Here is a 22304-nt window from a genome sequence, read left to right as displayed (position 1 = left end):
TTCGGAAGAAGGATGATGCTTTCTCCAAGATTGTAGGATTCAAGGCACTAGTCAAGAAAAAAATAGGTAAGAAGAGGAATTATCTTAGGAGTGATAATGGATGTGAGTATGTGTCTAGTGAGTTTAAAAATTTATGTGCAAAAGAAGGTATTCGATGAGAGTTGACAACACCCCATAAGCCATAACAGAATGGGGTGGCTGAGAGGAAGAACTGCAACAATGTGGGGGTAGTGAGGGTGATGATACATGACGAAAGCTTACCTCTACACTTGTGGGTTAAAACATGCAACACAACTATCTATCTAGAGAACATGAGTCCTCATCGGATTCTTGGCATGATTACATCAGTGGAGGGTTTATTGGGGAGGAAGCTAGATGTGTTGCAATTCAAGATTTTTGGAGCCTATGTTTACTCCCATGTATTGAAAAAATCAGGGAAGAAGCTAGAGTCGACAATGGAAATAGGGGTGTTTGTGGGTTACACTGAAACTCCCCATAACTACCCTATGTACTTTCCATTGCACATAATGACATGTGTGTGAAGTTATGTAAAATTTGATGATTATAAAGCCATGCGGTGCTCTCTTGAGAAGGAGATTCAGATCCCACCAATGGAGGAGCCTCAAGATGTTATGGATTAGTCACAAGTTGAGGAGCAGAGAGTGGAGACAACCACTCGAGGAGAACCATCCAAAGAAGGTGCAAAAAGGATGAGGGAAGCTAAGAGACTTGTGGATGATGCGACGGAGAATGCAGGTGCTCTTTCAAATTAACAAAGGGAGAGAAGGTCACCAGATCGGTACACTTCCTACATGGCATTAATGACTAGTTTTATAGAGACTGATCCATCCTTTTTTGAGGAGGCAGTAGAGAAGTGAGTATGGGTCAATGTAATGGTGGAGGAGTATGAATCCATTGTAAAGAACATTATTTTGGAAGTGGTCCCAAGGCCAGCAAACAAATTAGCTGTGGGCTATAGATGGATCTTCAAGGTGAAGCATGTAGCAGATGGAAGCATAGAAAAGTAAAATTCCAAATTCATGCCCAAGGGTACTCTCAAGTTGAGGGGATTGAATATGATGATACCTTTTCTCCTGTATCAAGGTACTCATCCATCTGATAAAACCTTGCTCTAGCTGCACATATGGGGTGGAAGATCCACCAAATGGATATGAAAACATCATTCCTCAATGGAATTATTGAGGAGAAGGTGTATATCAAGAAACCAGAAGGATTCAAGACTTTTGATCGAGAATCTCATGTGTACAAAATGAAGTGAATGGTGTATGTCTCAAGCAAGCACATTGTGCTTGGTACACCAAGATCAATAGCTATTTCAACGGTTTCGGCCTCACAAAAACTGAAGAGGATGCAAACCTTTGTGATATTTTGGTAGAAGTTAAATTTATTAAACACACACATGGCAGCAACATAATATTAAAGATAAGCAGGAGAGTGCATCTATTATTTGAAAATGATATACATTTATAATACATTCATGTGACTATTGGGTTCCACATCCCAAGGTCTCTTGGACTTCCTTAGTCTATTCAGCTTCCACACCAACCCTTAAAGGATTAGGTGTCCAACATTACCCCCCTTAATCCAAAGGGTTATGTATGAGTCCAACAAGAGAGTTTTAATACAAAATGTGCAAAAATGCATGGCAGCACTAGGTTGAATGTGCTCTTTGAAATTTTGGTATAAAGGGCGGTGGTTTAAGGATGACCACCAACACTACAATGCTTACTGCAGATCCCGAAACTATTCCAATTCTGGCATGAAGCTCAGGTCTTATGCTAGAGGAAGTGCTTATGATTTTTTGAAGAGGGAAACCTTCAACCATGAAAGGGAGGTCTCAACCCACATAAAGGGGAGAACCTCAACTTGAAAAGGGAGGTCTCAACTTGTGATGGTTTAAGGATGACCAACAAATCTGGAATGCTTAATGCAATTCCTGGAAATCTTCCAAAACTGGCAAGAAGCTAAAGTCTTCTACTAGAGGAAGTGTCCCCAATTATTTGAAGAGGTATCACTAATTGAAGGCATGCTCAAGGCATAATTGTCTCTGGCTACAACTCTGAATCTGGTATGGCACATTGTGGCTTAGGCTCGCTTGATGTGGCTTTGAAGCTTGTAGATGACCATCATGCCCCCCCCCCCCATCAGACACAAGGTGAGATGATGGAGAAAACTCAGCTGCAAGACTGTTCAATAGTCTAGAACAAGTTCTAACATATGACTACTATATCTTCTTGGCTGTTGATGCCCATTGCCAAGAAGTAATCCATCCAAGATGAGTCTTTGTTCTTGTAGGAGGTTTGTTTTTGAAGCATATTTTTGAAGAATGACTAGTTTATGACAATGATTACATGGATAAAGATCAAAAAAGTGATCTTTTAGATGGCCAACTCAGTCACAAGTTTCCATTTCACAATCTATTATTGTTGTTGTTGCTGTGGAGGAGGGGTAGAATCTAGAACAGCTGAAGGTGAATTGTTATGAAGTAATCCAGCACTATGAAACTGGATGGGCTTTCAGTAATCTGCAATATGAAAGGACATGTCCTTGTCATATCCAAGACCAGTTTTGTGTTTGTTGTGGACAATCTCTTCCCAAGGTCTAATGATGGGCTTGGGAAGTGCAAACTAAACTTCTGCATCTTCATGTAACCTTCCTACTTCATTGCGTACTAAATCTAAATGAACTATAAGATTATTGACTTGATGTTTATGGGAGTCTATTTCATTGTTCTGAATAGAAATAGGTTTAGAATGACGACTCCATTGTTGTAATTCTGCTTGATGTAGCTGAGATTCAAGTTGTAAAAAATCAATCTATTCTTGTGAATATTGTAGAAAAGTTTGAATTTCTGAGAGACAACATTTGCTGATTTGGAATGTGTCATTTGAAGTAGATTGTATCATATTTTTCAATAACTCTAATACTTCACCAATTTGGGTCATCTTCTCCAATGTCAAATTTACACTTTAAAATTTGTTTACAACTATGAAACAATGTCACTGCAAAATATTCTCTAAAAATGTGCACCAAATAACCAGTGTGCAATATCCCTTTAAGGCAGACAATACTATTGATTTCTCAAGTCTATTTTATCCGTAAAGACAACAACATTGGTGCAACCATATTGCTCAAAGTTTACCCATATAATTTAGCTCATCTTCAATGCAAAAATATAGACCATGACACATGGTGAGCTCGATCGACATACAATATATTTGATGTTGAAATTAGGCATAAGCTTCAACGCAGAGAGTAATAATGGCTCGTGAAATTACGGACAAAGAGGGACCATTGCTGGTGGTTGCATCTGGTCGGGACACAGTTTCAATTGCGAGTGCAATAAAAAGACTTTCTCCCCAAAATACATTTGTAATACAGATACAACACCCGAGGTGTCAGCTCAATCGATTTGACTTGGTGGTAACCCCTCACCATGATTTTTATGCTTTGACTCCTACTGGACGGCAACAAGTTCCTCGTTTTCTATGGAATTGGATAACTCCTAGAGAACCACCAGATAGAAAAGTGGTGCTTACACTTGGAGCTTTGCACCAGGCTGATTTTGCAACATTACGAATGGTTTCTGCACAGTGGCATGATGAATTAGCACCACTTCCAAAGCCATTTCTTGTTGTGAATATAGGGGGACCTACAAGACATTGTAAATATGGCACAGACCTTGTTGTAAAGCTAATAGATGCTCTATATAAGGTGCTTGGTAAATGTGAGACTGTACGCATTTCTTTCTAGAGAAGAACGCCTCTTCAGGTGTGTAACATAATGTGGAAAGAATTTGGTAGTCATCCAAAGGTCTATATTTGGGATGGCCAAGATCCAAACCCACACATAGGGCACCTTGCGTGGGCTGATGCCTTTGTAGTCACAGTATATTCGATCAGTATGCCAAGTAAGGCAAGTAGCACTGGGAAGCCAATGTATGTCATTGGAGCAGAATGATAATGTACCACTTTTGAAAACACTTTCCACACGGTTTTAAGCCACACAAAGCAAATTCAGCTTGTTTTGGTCATTCAATAAAGCTTAACGCAACATCAATTAATAAAAGTTAATTCAAAAACAACCATGTCATAACATTAATACAGGTTTTGAACTAGCAATACTCACAACATCAATGCTAATCCATATCCATCATAAATTCAACACAGTAAAATAGCATGACCAATGATTAATATATTCCAATGACATGACCAAAGATTTAATGTTTTTCTTCAATGAGTTTCACAGGAACTGCTTCAATTCATTTCTCAGGACTTCAAATAAAATCACAAAAAATGCACCAGGAGTATGGACTTGGAATTAATGCACAGCTAAAATGCAGAGGTAACGTCTGAACGAAGAATGAAGAAAGAGCGCACAACTTGCGTTGGTTTGTAGGAGCAGGTCTGGAAATATTCCTTTTTGCAGTCGCAGGGGCAGGTCTGCTCACAACAATGGAATGGTAGAGATGATAGAGGTAACAACCTCTATTCTAACAAATGCTTAGAAAGGAATAATCAGGAGGAGAGAATTGGTTTACAAAGGCAACAAAATCAGGGGGCTCACACTTGAGCAGGTGATCCAAATGGATCCTAAGATACTCTCTAAGTCTTCAAAATCATTCAAAAGATCAAAATTATCGCATGGGAAAACCTTGATAAAACAACAAAAAATACTATCAGGAGGCGAAAAACACAAGAAAACAGTGAAAACTAGAGTGTCAAAGGCTTGAAAAGTGAATGCATAGTAGTCGCTAGATCTGGCTGATCAATGGTCTAGATCTGATCAGCAAATCACAATTGGAAAAGGTTATCAAAGGATTTTGGTGCATATCATATATGTATTGTGATAGCGATCGATGGGGTCAATGAGGGCCATTGATCAAGCGCACAGATTGATGGCCCATGGTGCATCGCAAAATCACATCAGCAAGTAACAATAAAGTGCTCACCAAACGGCTCAGGGTTATCGAGATATCTGATTATGATCAATCACATCATGATATCAAAATCGGAGTTACACAGAGGAGCAACACACACACACACAGGCACACAAATATATATATGTGATGCGATTAGCCAGACTCGATAATATTATAAACCATATTTGGTATAATTTGAGTTTCAGGAAATAGCAATTTTCTTTGTATGTGCGTATTCCATTTATTAAACAAAATACAAAGGATAAAGCGTCCATGCGATAAAACGGACCCAAAAGGGTTCATTAAGGACATTGAACAGTATTTCAACTCTGATAAAGTGGGATTTTCACATTTTAACGTATTTTTAATATAAAAGGGAAATCCACGAAACAAGTGGGATTTCAGGAGGCCAAAGGCAATAAGTGGTTTGGGCCGGGAAAATCCCATACATATGATGCCATGTGTCCATGCTAAGGAGAGAGGAAACCACGCTTATCAGGCAATTAACCTCTGTACAACGGAGCCGCTCGAAATGAACCATGGTCATTGGATTCGGATCTCCCAGATCAACGGTGGAGATGCAATATCACTATAAAGGCAGACCCGATAGGAGAATAGGATGAATTAATGAATATTTGAAGTCCAGATGAACAGTGTTTTGGCGGTTTTTCCTTTGTTTGAATGCATTTCTCGGTGTAAATGGAGAATGGCCATTTCAAGGATTTCAACGACCGTATGCACTCATCCATTGCAGAATAGGTGGACACCTCCACTAACGACATTATGCAGTGATCATTAACACTCAGAAGGGGGATTCAAGCGGACAGAGATTGGGAGACAGAAATCCAAGAAGAGGAAATGAATAGGCAATGCAGAATTGGCTTTAAAGCCATAGAAAATAGAAGACAAAGGTAGGCAGTATTGAAAGCAGTTCTGAGACAGAGCAATAGAGACAGAGAGTGATAGAGTGAGTCTATGTACTCAGAGAGGCTTGGGAGGTTCAAGTAAGACTCTTCCTATTGTATTTGTTGTGTGAGGCTCAATTTGAGCTCATTGTTGTAAAATTTTGCTTCGAAAGACATAATAGAGAGGCCACCACTGAAGGCTGGACCAGGAGATGTAGCCCAGGAGTTTTGGGTGAACTCCATATTAAACTTGTTGTGTTTATGTCTGTTGTCTATTATGCTTCTTTAACTTCTTCATTGTCTATGTATTTCACAATCTTATCGATCCATTTCATAAAGTAACATACACAATTCCATGCACATGAGTCTGTAATACCTTAATAAATGTCTTAGATCTCATTATCAGATCAAGTGGTATCTGAGCATTAGGTTGCTAAGGTTAGACAAGCTTGTGCTCGATTGGTGAATAATAACTAGGCCAAAGCTCAAATTAGGAGAAGGAGAACTAGTTGAGACTAACCGAGAAAAATGAAGAGTCTATCCTAGGATGAAAATGGCAGAAGAAAATCCCTTGGAATCAGACTCTTAGTTCATGGACAGTTTCATGACCATGAGGGCCATGGTAGAAGAGATGTATAGAGAATTTAAGAAAGGTCGAAGTGAAGATTCTTCAACCTCCAAAGAAGACAAAGCAACAGAGGAATCTCTTCTAGATGGCCATTTTGAAGGCAAAGGGAAAGGAAAAGAGGCTCCTCTAACAACACCTCTTGATAGCCATGAAAATAAAAAGAAGAAAACATCTTTGATTAAGCTAGATTTAAAATTCAATTTTCCAATATATGATGGAGAATTAAATCTAGAAAAGCTAGATAACTAGATTAGAGAGATTGATGTGTATTGTAGGGTGCAAAACATTGATTCAGATAGGAGTTAAATTCAGTTGGCCAACATACGCCTTGGAGGAACTGCTTCGGTATGGTGGGAGGGCAGGACACAAGCAGATTTGAAGAAGCATGGTAAAATTCTTTCTACTTGGAGTGAATTTGTTTCTTCCATTAGAAAACAATTCTATCCACTAGCTTATATGCAGCAAGCTATGATGAGTTGGCAAACTCTTCGCCAATTAAAGGGGAAAAGTATACAAAGCTACACCCAACAATTGAGAAAGAGAGCTTTAATTCTAGGCATTTCTCTAGACTCAGCTGAAACTTTGTTTAAGTATATAGTGGTCTACACAACTATTTGAGGCACACCATTCTCAAGTTTAACCCTACTAGCATAGATGAGGTATCTGTTCAGGCTACACATCTAGAGGCTAGAGGCAAGAATGTGAACCCAGAGATTGGGGGATCATCAAAATCCACTGCAAGAAAGAACAAGGAAAAGAGGAAGTATAAATGGAAAGAGAGGAAGACAAACGCTGTACAAAAAGACAAACCTTCATGCACTCACTGCAAGAAGGATGGACATGATGATGAACATTGATGGTCTTTGCATCTGGAGCTGAAACCCAAGAAGTTCGATGGCAAGAAGAAGAAGACTTTTGCTGCTATTCAGAAGGATTTGGGGTCAGACTCAGGTGATGAAATAACAATCGCAGCCACAGCTATAAAAGGTAAAAATTCTGAAGCATCTACTAGTAATTCTGCACAAACTATTGAAAATGAAGAAAATGAGAGGAAAAGACATGAGCTTTTTCATATTATAGTTATTTCCAAGCATCAAAAGATTGATACTTTATTTGATAGTGGTTCACAAGTAAAATTGATTTTTGAAGCAATTGTAAAGAAATTGGAACTACTAACCACACCTCACAAGAATCCATATCCATTAGGTTGGATATGTGATAAAGCAAAGCTACAAGTGACTAGACAATGTAAACTTATGTTTGCTTTTGGGTCAGCATTTGCAGATGAAGTTGAGTTGGATATAGTTCCCTTGGATATATGTGGTATTGTTTTAGGAAGTCCTTACTTGTATGATAGAAAAGCCATTTTCTATAGAGCTGAAAATAAGTATCAACTAACAAAAGATGGAATAGAATATATTGTAAGAGATCATCAACTCAAAAATAACTACACTCTCATTAACTCAGGGCAGATGAAAATAATTGTAAATTCATGCAAGCAATTTTTACTAATGGTTGTGAAGGAAAAGAAACCTGATAAAACGAATGTATTTGAAGGTTGTGATGCTAAACATCAAGCTGATTTAGAAAAATTTGTTTCAATGTATGATATCCTATTTCAAGAACCTAAAGGTCTGCCACCCAAAAGGGAAATTGTACATGATATTAATTTGGAGCAAGATGCTCCATTGCCGAACATCAGAATGTACAGGTTATCTGCTTTAGAGAATGTAGAGATAAAGAAGTAGGTATAGGAGTTTCTTGACAAAGGATTCATAAGGCGAAGCACATCACCATGCGGGTCTCCAGCTGTGTTGGTGAGAAAGAAAGATGGTTCATGGAGGATGTACATTGATTACAGAGCACTAAATAAAATAACGATCAAGAATCGTTATCCTCTTCCTCACATAGATGATCTATTAGATCAATTAAAAGAAGTTGTTTACTTTTCCAAGTTGGACTTGCGTAGTGGTTTCCATCAGGTCAGAGTAGCAAAGAAAGATGCATGGAAGACTGCTTTCAAAACAAAGCAAGGGTTGTATGAATGGCTACTTATGCCTTTTGGCTTAACTAATGCTCCCACCACTTTCATGAGAGTAATGAGTGATGTACTCCAACCTTTTATTGATGATTTTATAATTGTATATTTAGATGAAATTCTTGTTTTCAGTAAAACATGGGAAGAACATTTGAAGTATGTAAAACAAACTCTAGTGTTTTGAGAAAAGAAAATCTCTATGTTAATTTATCAAAATGTGAAGTTGGCAAAACATCTTTAAATTATTTGGGTCATATTGTAGGGGGTGGTGAATTGAAGATAGATCCCCCTAAGGTTGAAGTCATTGTAAACTGGCCTAAACCAAAATCTGCTACAAAAGTTAGAAGCTTCCCAAGAGCAGCACAATATTGGAGAAAGTTTATTGCAAACTTTCCCTTCATTGCAGCTCCGTTACATGCCTTAACAGGATTGAACAAGGTGTTTTTAGTGGGGATGCAAACAACAGAAAGCCTTCGAGACCTTGAAAGAAAAAAATAGTACAGCACCAGTACTAGCATTGCCAGATCTTCAAAGACCATTTGAGATCGAAACAGATACAAGTGACTATGCCATGGGAGCATTATTGATGCAACATGGTAAGCCCATATGTTATCATTATGAGACATTTAGTTCTGCAGTAGTTAATCATCCCACATATGATAAAGAATTGTATGCATTAGTGCACAGTGTGAAAAAGTGGAAACATTACCTATTGGGCTAAGAAATAGTTATACATACTGATGATCAACCACTTCATTATTTACACTCACAAACTAAATTGTAGTATTCAAGAAACTATCGGTGGATGGATTTTTTTACAACAATTTCATCTAGTCATCAAATATAAGAAAGGCATACACAATAAAGTTGCAGAAATGTTATCCAAACCAATTATTAATGCATCTACTATACTTAAGCATAAATAAGTATTGCATGAAAGCTATATTAAACAATATGCTCAAGATGTAGATTTTAAAGATGTATATGCAACTTTAAGTCATGGAAAACTAGTAGAAGAATTGGATTATCATGTTAAGTACCAACTCTTGTATCATTAGGGAAGGTTATGCATTCCTAAAACTGAAGGAGTTGATATAACCCGAGAAGCACACACTTCTCTAATATCCGGTCATTTTGGTGTAAGTAAAATAGTTGCATAGCTGCAAAGATTTTGTTATTGGCCAAGAATGCATGAAATAGTTTCTAGATATATTAAAGGGTGTACCATGTGTGCTAAAAGCAAGCCTAGCAATAGGAAACTAGGCTTGTACACTCCACTTCTAGTTCCTTCTCATCCTTGTTGGGGGACTGCCAAAATCTAGAAAAGGTCATGACTATTTGTATGTTATTGTGGAAGGGTTTAGCAAAATGTGTATTTTAATACCCTGTAACAAACAGATTATAGCTAAATAAACATCGAAGTTGTTCTTTCAGCATGTTTGGGTGCATTTTGGGTTACCCACTTCATAGTATCTAATCGAGATTCTCGATTTGTTGGGAAGTTTTGGTCAAGTCTGTGGGAATTGATGGACACCAAACTGATGAAGGGTATAGCCTTTCATCCACAAACAGATGGCCAAATACAACTGTGCTAAACATTCTTCTACACAAAGATCTCTTTTTGAGACTTGTTTTGGTTTTACACGAAGGTCTCCCTTGGATTTTCTATTTAGTAAAGACATAGTAGTTGATGGACATAGTAATGTGGACAAAGCAACCAAGTTCATTAAACAGATCCAAGAAATTCACCAGGCAGTGTCGGAAGAACTAGAACAGAGCCATGCCAAGTACAAGGAAAGGCATGATAAGCATCGAATTGAGCATAGCTTTCAAGTTACTGATCAAGTTTGGCTATGCATTAGCAAGGACAGAATTCAAGGTGAAGGGACAAAGCTAAAGCCAATAACGTATGGGGCTTTCAAGATACTTTAGAAAATTGGTTAGAACATTTTTTGCCTTGATTTGCAAGCTTACGTGCACATCTATTTAGTAGTTAATGCAAAGAACTTGAGACTATTTGAACCTTCTTTGATTGAAGATCTTGTTACACTAACAAATGTCACCATGACTATTTGCAGTTAGTATGGCTCCATTCACTGTCATACTGTCCTCCTTGGCAAGTCTCATGCCTCTGCTCTCCATGTCAAACTTCAAGAAAGAGAGAAAAGTAATTTAAAGTCAATTATCTCTGGTACGCAATTTCTCTTAGCCTTACCTGGGGGTACGCAACCCAAGTTCACAATACCTGCGTACTTGTACACTCTGTATGTAAAGGGGTGGGTGCGTACTCCTGTAAAGGTCAAAAGGCACAAGTTTCACTCCAAAAAATTTACTTGTGGTCATTTCTAGAGTCTTCTGCATGTTTGATGTGTATGAAGCGCCTCCAGATGGTTCATGTATCCCTACCAAAGAGGAACTTATCCCATCAATAGGGGAGCTATGCCATCCAAAGAGGGGCTTATGCCATTGATGGTGGACCTGAATAACTTCCTCTAGAGCACTATAAATACAGGTATTGGGCGAAAGGGAGGGGAGGTTGAAAGTTGAACATTCCTAAGGGTAGATGTTGCTGGAATTAAGGCTTCCTTGTAGAAGCTTGTGAGGAGAGATTACCATCTTTACTTGTTTCCATTGGGAGGTGGTTGAGCTGATCAGAGTAAGGGAGAACTCTTGTGGACCCTGGGAGGAGCTTGCACAACACCAAGGCTCATGTTGTAATGGTTCCTTTTGTTACCTTTTAATACAAATTAGTCCATTCTTCTCAACAATTTGTTATTAATGAGTTGTTTCATATACTCCTTGGTCTATATGTTAAATATGTTTTATTTTATGTGATATTTAGGTGCTATTTAATCATTTGATTGTTGGTGAATGCAGGTTTCGAAGGGAAGGAGGATCTCATCCGGATCAACGAAGTTGGACTACTACAACATCGTTGGATTACAGGTAGGATCTAAACACTTGATTTCTCATATTGTAAAAGCATATTTAGGGAAGGATTGCTCTTATTTGTCTTTTTTGTCATTAGAAAGTCTTAGGCTTTCTAGGAAGGTCAGTTGTGTCTGCACTAACGACTCTTTCCGCGCAACAAAATGGCGACTCCACTGGGGACTCCATGAATGCGTTTGAGTTCTTTTTGATTTGATATTTTGGTCTGAGAAAAATTGCTTGTTTTATGATTTTTGGTTGTCTAGCTGTGTATTTGGGTGGGTTAGCTTAGAGTCAATTTAGTTTTTTATTTTTCTTAGCCTTGCCAGCAGTACGCAGTCTCTGGGTTTGACACAGTGCGTACTTGTACGCACTGCGTATTTTGTGCACAGTGCTTACCCGCGCCTGTGTGAACAGATGACCTACGTACCCCTGTCAATTTTAAGAAAATTTCAATTTTTGCTTTTTGCTCTTTAGATTTTGCTTTTACTTTGTTTTTACTGCCCAGATCCATCAGTTTACTGTCAAAGATCTTCACCTGAACTTGTCTCGTTAGTGTCGAGGGTTTTGGTGGAATTCATAGGGATTTTGCCTTAGGGTTTGGTTTTTAACTGGTCCTGTAGTGACTTTGGCGTTAGAGGTTGTCAAACTTTGGATCTCCCTGGTTTTGTTCAGTCCTCTTAGGAGTCAGGCCTGTCATAGAAGTCACCCTAGTGAGAGACCTACCTTTGTGTCTTCTCTTTGCAAATCTCGAAAAGTTTGTTTGTTAAAGCCTTGAATTCCATTCTTGAGAAAAAAGAACAAAAAGATTTCGATTTTGTTTTTTGGTTAGTTTATGATTCTGCATGAATTGATCCTTAGTTGCATTTTGACTAAGTAAAACATTCGGGAATCATCCTTGTAGGCTTTTGTCCTCATTATTTTTGCTTTTAGGTAAAATTCCTTTTAATTTGCTTTTGAGTGAATTTGATTTGATTGTATTAGATTTGTTAAATTTGATTTCATAAAATAGTTTTACATGCTTTATTAACATAGAAAAAACACAAAAATTCTTTTGGAAAAAGTTTGCTTTGGTACCATTTGTAGACTTTTTGGAGAAAAAGGAAATTTCGTAGAGTAATTAGTGGTCATGAGTTGTATGTTTTGAAAAGATAAAGAGAATTGTTTCTTTGATTGTCTTTACTAAGAAAGTTGTTTTCTATAAAATTTGCATTTTCCAACTCTCTTAGTTAGGAGATTCATTGAAAAGGAAAAGTAGTGTAAATCATCTTAGGTGCATCTTTGTAGTGGTTGTGAGTCGAGTCTACACACCACCAGTTTCATCTCCATCACCTTTTTGTCTTTAAGAAAAACCATAAAATTAAAACTTAAAGTAAAATCAACTTAGTAACTTTTATTTACTAGGGCTCTGAAACACCAATTTAAATCAGGCTAGTGTCTTGGAGTAGGAGAGTAATTAACTCTCCAAGACAACAAAACCAAACAAGTAGCTTATCTTGTGATAGAATAAATCCAATTGTCTCATTTGCACTCTGGGAAAGCTCCTCTTAAAGGAGAAGCACGAGCTCGTGTCCGAACCAGTGAGGGGATGAATCCTCCCTCGTTGGGAACGACGCGAGACACGCACGTATTACAAACGGTAAACCTCGGATTAACCATTGTCGAGGAGCCAGGGGTCACTTGTCGGTAAACCTTGGATTATTGTCAAGGAACCGGCAAGGGGATTGAGCTTGATACTCTGCCCTTGCGTGCTGTCGGAGTGTAGACTGTTCCCCCAGGTACATTTTTTGCGGTTGGTAACCTTAGTGACCATTATCTTTAGGATTCTACCGAGGTGACGGTGGAGGGAAGATCCCACTGTACCTGGAGCAGACGTCGGCTAGTATCACTTGGATTTTCCGGGGGGTTCACTTCGCTAGAGACGGTTAAAGTGGAGGAACTTGTGCCGGTCTATTCATTAAGCAGGTTGTCGGGGTAACTGTTCCACCCGCCACTTCTGTACTGAATCCGGCGATGTTGGGTTTCATTTCCAACTAGCGTTTTCGGTCTGGAAGGCTATTGTTTGTGCTTGGTTTGACACCCTAGATTCTTTAGGCGTATGTTTCAAATTTGTTTGGTTCTTTAGAGACTTTAGGTGGTTTGCTTTGAGATTTTACTTTGTTTGCGTGTGCAGTAGTTAAAAGTTTTTAACTGTGGTGGAATTACCGAGACAGTCCCGTAGACTTCGAGGCAAGTCTCCTGAGATTGTTTCTATGGCCGAATTGTTGAGGAAATCCCGTAGACTTCGGGGTGAATCTCCTCAAGACGTCCCAAGTCATTACGAAAGTTTAAAGGTCCTTGTAACTCCTCCTAGCGGCGGTAGAGTAGGTTCACCAGAAGAAGGAGAGTCTTCGTTGGTAGTCCATTAAGATTACCAAATTCTAGAAACAGGTTATAATCCTGAAGCAGTTGAAGTTTGTGAGCTTGCTGGTAGTTTTTCATCTACTAGTGATATAGGTGAAGAACCTGAAATATCTGAACCTGTTACTCCAACTTCTAGTGTACCAGATTCACCTAGGGTAGAAAGAGTCATCACCGAAAATCTTCCTACTGGTTTGATAACTATTGAAGAACTTGCTCCAGAGGAAGAATTAGGCGTATCTACCCTTGAAGATCAACCTACTATCGATATAAGGGAGCGTGAATCTATCTTTTACAGTCCTCCTAGATGTACTACTTGGTACCTTTCGTTAACCAATTATTTAGACAACTCAGGGGTAGGTTTTTCTCCACCTCGTACTGCTTTTCCACCTGGAGGTATTTATACTCCTGTAAATATGTCTAGTCAGCCGTCTGTGTTCACTCAATCTCCTGAATATTTCTTACACGGCGGTCCTTCTGTTCCCACCGGGTATCAGTCACTTTCTGGTACCTTTGCGGGGGCATATCCTCAACCCATTGATCATGGGTTATTAGCTGGAAACAATGGTAATAAACCGTTGGGTGTAGGGGACATTTACATGATGTCAGGTTCAGTTCCCGTTTCTCAACCTCAAGGTGGCCAATTACTGCCTGGGGGGCAGCCTCAGTTAACCCCTAGGGGGAACCTCAAGGTACACAAATTGTGTCTGGGGGGCAGCTTCAAGGTCAGTATGTACCCATGGTACAATACATGCCTCAAGGTCAACCCCAACCTCAATATGTACCCCAGGGTCAACCTCAGTATCAATATTTACCTCAAGGGTATCAACCCCCAGGGTATCAACCCCCAGGGTATCAACCTCAAGGGTATCAACCTCAAGGTCAAGGTCAACCCCAGTATCAGTATTCACCCCAAGGTTATCAACCTCAAGGTTAATACTCGGGTCAAAGTTATCAACCACCTCAAGGTCAGTCATATGTTCAAGGTATGGGAACTATGCCTTTTAGTTATCAATCCTATCCTCAATCCGGTTATGGATCTCATTATCCTCAACCTGTTACGGGTCAATACCCCAGAATGATAGTGTGGGACCCATCACAGGGTCAACAGGTGTTGCAGCCAAGTATACAGTTGGTACCTCAAACTGGACAACCCGTAGTTTCTGGTTCACCCCAACAACCGCAACCTTTCCAGTCAAACGTTCAAACTTTTGTAACTTCGGTAGTTACTCAGCCGCCAATTGCACCTTCTACTCCATCTCAAACGGCTGCTACAACTACCGCAACATCTACTGCACTTACTTCTGGAGTATCGACAGCTCCGGTTTCTACTGTCTCTACAACCACTCCTCAGACATCTTTACCGTTGTCCGGATATACGATTCAAACTACGGTCCAGATGCTTGTAGGGCAACCTGGTTTAAGTACTATTGTAACAAGTCAACCTCAATTTACCTACCAACAGTACCAGGGACAGTACCAATTCGGTCCTGTTGTCCAACAACCGGTTTACCAGTATCAACCGTATCCTGGGTACACTTATCGACAACCTCAGCAACCCCAGTACGGTCCGGTTAATCTTGGTTTTCCAGGAGGATATAATATCCCGAATGCGATTCCTGTTCCAAGTTATCCTGGATATCCTCCTCCTGGGACTGGTCTTGTGACCCAGAGTTTTAGAGATGCTAATCAGCAATTACCGTTTATCGCAACTTTGGATTTACCCGACTTGACGCGCCTAACGAACGATCCAATTCAATATCTTCCGTTCTGGCCGCCAATGCCAAATAAGTTGCCCAGTGATATACCCAAGTTCGAAGGTAATTCTGGAGAGGATCCGTCCAATCACGTGATGACTTACCACCTCTGGTGTGCTTCAAATTCTATCTCGGATGATTCGATCCGCTTACGTCTTTTTCAGCGCACGCTCATTGGTCTCGCGGCCAAGTGGTACATTGAGTTACCACGGGCCTCTTTTTACAGTTTTAGCCAGTTAGCTACCTCGTTCCTAACTCATTTTCAGTTGCCGGTCAGATACGATAACGGCACGGAGCTATTAACTTCATTAAAACAGTCGACCTCCACTTATATTTCCGATCATATTCATGAATGGAGACGTCGAAGACGTTTAGTGAAAGTTTTTATCCCGGACCAAATCTTAGCTGAATGGTTTGTAAAATCATTATTACCGAAGATTACTGAAGATGTAGCTAAGGCCGGAGTAGTTACTGAGGAGCAAGTCATTGCTCAAGCCCAGTACCTTGACTTAGTTTACACTCAGTCGGGTACGTTGCACGAGAAGATCCCAGATCTTCCTAAGTCGAATCAAATCGCTGCTGCTCCTTCGGGGTCTCATGCTGCTGACGGCATGACTGGTACGGTGAATACTAAAAATAAGAAGAAATCCTCAAAGAAATCTTCTCCAATAATAACCTTACCGGACTCCCCGACAGGAGAATCTTCTCCTGAAATTACTACTGATATTCATGTTGTAGAGTCATCTACGGCTAAATCAAAAAACGGTGGTAAGAAGAAAGGCAAGAAGAAGGATAAAGCAGACAAGGCTCGAAAGGAGAAAAAAGAGAAGTCGGAATCTAACGCCGAAAAGCGCAAACCTCGCTATCCTTGTTTAATTTGTGAAGAAGATCATTTCACCAGAGATTGCCCTCATCGGGCAGAGGTTGTGAAAATCGTTAAGGGTTCCCCAACTCCTGCTGTTTTGAAAGATCCATTTCCGAAGCAGGAGAGTAAAATGATAGGTTCTTCCTTGAGTGCCAGTGAAGAACCCATATTGATGATGTATCATGTACGGATTGCGACTCGATCGCAAGATTATGGTAGTAAGAATCATGTTGATGGCAAAGAAGCAGAATCTTCTCATTCTAATCCATCAACCTCAGCTCCCGGTTCTGATCCACTACAGATCGAGAAACGTAACCCGGACTTGGTAATTAAACCGCCCGCCAAGGGTATACTTCGAAAGTCTGCTTTCAATCCACATGCGAGAGTAGCTTAGAATTATAACATTGTTGAGGATTTAGCTATTTCACCCTCAGCAATGTCGGCTTTGGAAGTGCTGCAATCATGCCCAGCACAACAAAAATTACTCTTGTCGGCTATAGGAGCTGTTGATATTCAGGACCCGAACTTGATAATCTTTGATCTAGAAAATAGTACACCATGTCTCCCTCATCAAATGGATTTCCAGATTCTAGTGATAGTAAACAACAGGCCTATTCATCGGACTGTAATTGATGAAGGAGCTTCTACGTGTATTATGTCGATTCAGTGTTGGAGATCGCTTGGTTGTCCTTCACTTAACCAATCCCCGATGATTATTAAGGCCTTTGATGGCCGTGGGTTCCATTCGTTTGGCATTCTACAGGATTTGCCTATAGGGGTTGAAGGAAAAACCGTTAGTCTGGATGTGGAGGTGGTTGATGCCCCTCTAGACTACAACCTTCTTTTGGGTCGCAGTTGGTCTTACGCTATGACAGCGGTTGTGTCATCGGTCTTCAGAGTTATAAAGTTTCCACGTAATGGTAAGATCGTGACGATAGACCAGCTGGCTTACTTTTCATCCGATCCGGCCTCTTCAGAGAGTATCCAGCATGTCGGTAAAACGACTATCCTTTACAAGGATGTTGGTGTAGGATTAGTTAAAGATTTTGGTTTACTGGGAACTTTTCCTTTTCCTTCGATCAATGCAGACCCTTCATTCGCATCCATTCATATGATTACTTCAGACACTATTATTTACGATAATCCTTGGATTGTCCCATCTGAATCTGAGATAGACTCATTCGGTAATGTCATGCCTTTGAGTCCATATGAAATCGCTTATGAAGTCGTGCAGTCTTTTACTGACCCGCGTTCAACCCAAATTGACCAAATGAATGTGGTCCGTGAGGAATCGCTTTTCACATCAACCTCAGAACGGATAACGTTTCCCGAAATTGTGTCATCTGATGAACAACTTCGCGAAATCCTAAGTGTAGACGATCTACCATGGGAAGATCTTTATCATAGATCTTCGTTTTTACCTGAGGGTGATGACTTTGAAAATGATTTTTCATCAATTTTTACAGCTGAATATGTCAAGGACGCTCAGAATCCCAAGAAACATCCTGATTCAGAGTTGAATTTGGGAAACATTTCCCAAACTATTGCCATCGACATTTCAGTCAAATCCGGAGTTATTGAAAACATTCATGTAGGTGCCTCGTGTACAGATAACGAAATTCAAACATACAAGGTCCTATTTCAAGAATTTCGTGATGTGTTTGCCTCGTCCTATGAGGAAATGCCAGGAATTGATCCCTCCATTGTTGTTCATGAAATCAAGACCTACCCGGACGCTAAACCCGTTCGGCAACGTCTGTGTCAGATACACCCTAGGAAAGCGGCTGCGATTAAAGTAGAAGTCGAGAAGCTATTGAAAGCAGGTTTCATTTATCTGATCCCATTAACGGATTGGGTATCCAATATTGTTCCGGTTAACAAGAAACAAGGAACAATAAGAATATGTATCGACTATAGGGATATAAATCGTGCTTGTCCAAAAGACAACTATCCCACACCCTATATCGATCAAATAATTGATGATTGTGCCGGAAGTGAAATATTTTCCTTTATGGACGGTTTTTCCGGTTACAACCAAATTAATATTCTACCTGCCGATCAACCAAAAACGCCTTTCATTTGTCCTTGGGGGACATTTTCCTACTGCAAATTACCTTTCGGACTTAAGAATGTCGGAGCCACTTTCCAACGGGCAATGTCTTACGCGTTTCACGACATCAAGCACATTGTGCAACCGTATCTCGATGATTTGCCTGCTCATTCTTTACATCGAGCTGATCACCTTGTCCATTTACGTGCTATTTTTATGAGGTGTCGGCATTATCGAATTCGGTTTAACCCACATAAATGTGTCTTCTGCATAGAAGTGGGACGATTTCTAGGATTTGTCATTTCAAAAGCCGATATCCGCGTCGATCCCTCGAAGGTCGAAGCCATCAACAAATTGCCTCCTCCTTCGAGTTTGCGCCAACTCCAAAGTTTGCAGGGGAAAGCAAACTTTTTACGTCGATTCATTCCTAACTACGCCGAGGTTACAAAGGGTTTCACCCGGTTGTTGAAATGAAATACTCATTTTTGTTGGGATGAGATAGCTCAGAAATCTTTTGATGCGCTTAAGCACGCGTTGACCCATGCACCGTTGCTGCATCCTCCCAACTACAACCAGGACTACTTTTTGTATCTCGCCGCCTCCCACTCCACCATTGGAATGGTTTTAGTTTAGGAAGACGAATTCGGAATGGAACATGTTATATATTATCTTAGTAGGACGTTAAACCCCACTGAGCTAAAATATTCGCATGTGGAGAAATTGGCCCTGGCAGCTGTTCAGGCTGTCCAGCGTTTTCGTCATTACATTCTTCTCCGTAAAACTGCAGTGATTTCGGATTGCAACCCTATGATCTACATTTTGACAAAACAATTGCTAGGGGGCAAGTACTCCAAATGGATTGTTATCCTGCAGGAGTTCGATTTGGAGTTCGAGAAGTCCAAGTCTAAGAAATCCTTAGTTTTTGCGGAATTGATGTGTGACTTCCCGCGTGCTGACACGGAAACTGTGGTAGAGGAACCCATTGCGGATGAGTCTCTGTTTCTTATCAGCACTTTAGATCCTTGGTATGGGGATATAATCATCTATCTCCAAACCCAATCCTTTCAGCCCGAAGCTTCAAAGTCGGAACGCCGGAAAACTCGATTCCAGTCCCAACAATACAGAATTATTGGAGATACTCTTTATCGTCGTGGGGCGAACATGGTTTTTCGTCGTTTCTTAACTCATGAAGAGGCAGAAAGGGTTTTGAATGACTGTCATTCTGGAGCATGTGGTGGTCATATGTCTAGGTATGCCACAGCCCAGAAGGTGTTGCGTGCTGACTATTTTTGGCCGTCCATGTTTAAAGACTGTATCATTGCGGTCCAAAAATGCCACAACTGTCAAGTGTTTGATCGCAATATGCGCGCACCACCTGCTCCTCTCCACCCTATAATTGCCGTTGGTCCTTTTGTTAAATGGGGTATCAATTTTATTACTTGTAACCCTCACTCGGCCGGGGGGCATGCGTATATCATCCTTGTGGTTGATTATTTTACTAAATGGGCTGAGGCGATGCCTACATTCGAGGCAAGCGGCAAAACAACAACGATTTTCGTATTCAATCATATTATTGCTAGGTTTGGTGTCCCACAAGCGATAATCACTGACCATGGGAGCCATTTTTGAAACATTATGATGACAGAACTTACAAGCCAGCTTGGTTTATGCCATGATAGTTCTACTCCTTATTATCCTCAAGCAAACGGTTTGGTTGAATCTATCAACAAAGTTCTAGTTATCATGATCCGACGGATCATTGGTATTCATCGGTCGAATTGGCATAACATGTTATTCTCAGCGCTTTGGGCGTATCGAACCTCAGTAAAAACATCAACAGGTTTCACTCCTTTCCAGCTAGTTTATGGTTTGGAAGCAGTGTTGCCCATTGAATGCAAAATCCCATCACTTCAAATGGCTATCGAATTACTCCCAGCTACTTCTGAAGAGGAGAAGCGTCTGTTATACTTAGCTAAATTAGACGAGACTCGATGTGATGCTGCTTTGGCAATCGAGACTCACGCAAAAAGGATGAAAGCTCAGTATGATCGTAACGTGACCCCTCGTAATTTTTCGGAAGGAGACCTAGTGCTATTATATGATCAAGCTAACGATAAATTAGGTGCTGGAAAATTTGTTCCCATGTGGCATGGGCCCTACATTGTCAAGCGAAAGCTGGCAAAAGGGGCCTATGAGCTGGTAGATTTTGATGGGGACTCTTTTGGTAAGCCCAGAAATGGACTTTACCTAAAGAGGTATTATGCTTAAATGATGGGTATGGAGATTTAGTTAGTTCTAGTTAGGTTAATTTTCTTTCTAGCTGGTATGTTTGCTTAGTTTAGGCTGTGTGCTTAGTTTAAAGAGTGTGTTTTTGTTGTTATTATGGCTTATCTTGGTTTTACTCTTGATATTGCAGATGTCGACGCCTCTCCAAACGTACATTGGATTTGCTGATGGTGCTTGTCGTAGTACACGGAATATCTCTTCCGCAGCTTGGGTTATCTATTCGCCCTCTGACGAGTTAGTTTCTATGCATGGGGTGAGCCTCGGTCAAACAACAAACAACATTGCAGAATGCAGTGCAGTGATTGAGTAATTATCTGAATCTATTTCATTTGGGATTCAGAGTTTGATAGTGAGGTTAGATTCTGAACTTGTTGTATTACAGCTTAATAGAGTCTATGCCATTAGAAATCCAGTGTTATTAAAATTGTTTTTGAGGGTGCGTCTCTTGGAACGTGAATTTGATTACATTGAATATCAGCATATTCCAAGGTCTTTAAATACATTAGCAGATGCAATGGCGTCTCGAATGTTAAATAGACATTTGTAACAATCATAAATGTAAATTTATAAACATTTCATAACACATGTTTAACAAAATAAGCCAGTAACAATGATATATAGATAGGCGTGTGTCAAAAATATACATCGTCTTCGATCATAGGTTGAAAAACACCTTATGATCGGCAAAAATGATAAGTACAAAAAACCAAAAATGTCATATGTGTCTACAAAAGTGACTAGCCAATCACTGGTGGTGCTCTCTATATGATACCACTACCCGCGCTACCCTACACAGGAACCTCCTGAAAGGTCCTGGGACTGCAACCACGTAGCGCTGAAGTCGGATAGGAATGTCATCTATAGTGGTCTCTGGTATATCCGCCGTCAGACGCTCTAGATCCTGTTCCAGCTCGGCTAAGGTCTCTGCGGCCGCATCCTGTGGGGTCGGTGCTGGTACAGCTGGTATTCTCCTCTCAAAAGCCCGGAGGTTGGCCGGACACCGTGGACCTACATCTGCATTTTGAAAATTTGTGCTATTAGTTTTGAGACGATATATAAAAAACAAAAAAATAGATAATTTAAAAACTTGTGAAAAATGAAATACCTCTGTCATCCCATTGTTCTCCCTGTGGAAGAACCATGTCCGGATCATTGCGAAAATCCATTCTGGCATACGGAAAATCCTGAATCGCAAAGACCTGGCCCTCCAGCCAGTGAAAGTAACCATCAGGAAATCGAACAACTGCTTCTCCCTAATCAGGATGCCAGGCCATTACTGCAACCCATCTCGTCAACCTAGGCTCCCGAGGAGCCCCAACTGGAACTATAAGATGCTGGGGGATCAACATTGGAACTCTCTCTAGGGCAAATCTCACAACTAAAGGCCCGTATCCAAAGGTCTTCAGCTGTCCTCTCTTTGCCCTGGTTAGTTGGCCCTTCATGTTGGCCAACACAGCATCGCACCAGTTGAAAATGGTGCCTTGGAAGAAATCTATAGCCATCCG

At 40.3% G+C, this 22304-nt stretch overlaps 1 pseudogene; it reads left to right on the top strand.

Annotated features, from left to right (window-relative positions):
* Window positions 1-3275: 3275 nt before the first annotated feature.
* LOC149164458 (mitochondrial fission protein ELM1 pseudogene) lies at window positions 3276-3932 on the top strand (annotated as a pseudogene).
* Window positions 3933-22304: the final 18372 nt, after the last annotated feature.

The sequence above is a fragment of the Pinus tabuliformis genome, chromosome 5_1, assembly GCF_031772625.1.
Source record: "Pinus tabuliformis cultivar Carrire ecotype Pingquan chromosome 5_1, CPIR1, whole genome shotgun sequence".
NCBI classification, from domain to species: Eukaryota; Viridiplantae; Streptophyta; class Pinopsida; order Pinales; family Pinaceae; genus Pinus; species Pinus tabuliformis.
The sequence above is the reverse complement of the archived record's forward strand: the minus strand, read 5'-3'. Positions and strand labels throughout refer to the sequence as shown.